Source organism: Mus pahari, chromosome 9 (genome assembly GCF_900095145.1).
Source record: "Mus pahari chromosome 9, PAHARI_EIJ_v1.1, whole genome shotgun sequence".
NCBI lineage: Eukaryota > Metazoa > Chordata > Mammalia > Rodentia > Muridae > Mus > Mus pahari.
The window spans coordinates 22664673-22665520 of NC_034598.1; the positions used below are offsets into that span (position 1 = coordinate 22664673).

Consider the following 848-nt stretch of genomic DNA (forward strand, 5'->3'; position numbering starts at 1 on the left):
CTTCTTCTTCTTCTTCTTCTTCTTCTTCTTCTTCTTCTTCTTCTTCTTCTTCTTTTTCTTTTTCTTTTTCATCAGAAATGTGTCACCAAGTTTTTGTCCTTTTACTTATTTTACTTCAACTTAAGAGATGGATACTGCTTTCATATCCAAAGTATGTTCTTCTACACTGTGAGATGTCAAAGCACCATGGAGTTGGCTCTAAGAATTAAAGATAATGTTGGAGTTTGTCTGTTTGTTTGCTTCAAAAATAACTGTTTTTTAAAATACCCAAAGGCAAAGGATTTAAATTGTTAGAAGTATACAAGTTCATGCATTGCTATTTAAAAGTTCAAAGCTTTCTGTGCATGTATATATACTTTTTACATTATCAAAGATGAAGTCATTGTTCACTTGCTATGGATATCCAACATGTTTCACAGCTTGTATTGCTGTGCTATTAAATGATTACTTCCTGTTTAAAAATTTTAAGAATTAATGCTTGCTTTCACAAACTCATACACCAAAATTAGAATGATACAAAGAAGATTAATATGGGCCTTATACAAAGATGATGAAAATTCGTGAAATGTTCCATATTTTAAAATAATAATAATACTATGGAAAATCAAACACACAAACCTGAGAACTTGATATAGTGGGCATATGAGTATCCATGGGAAAAGCATTCATATGTAAGAATAAACAGCAGGCTGGGGGCTCAGGAAAGAAGGGGGGCAGTTAGGATAAATCGGACCCACTGAATCTCTCAAGAGTTGCTACTAAGTTTTCTATTTTTATTCCTGATGTGGGGACCATTCCCTGTTCCAACTCTTCAATTCAAACCCTACAGGTCCTGAGCTATATGGTTA

The 848-nt window shown here is 33.3% G+C and overlaps 1 non-coding gene across 1 annotated transcript; it reads left to right on the top strand.

Moving 5' to 3' along the window:
• Positions 1-476: 476 nt before the first annotated feature.
• On the top strand, positions 477-580 carry LOC115064785. The gene has a single exon (XR_003844602.1). It is a non-coding gene; the product is annotated as a U6 spliceosomal RNA (small nuclear RNA).
• Positions 581-848: the final 268 nt, after the last annotated feature.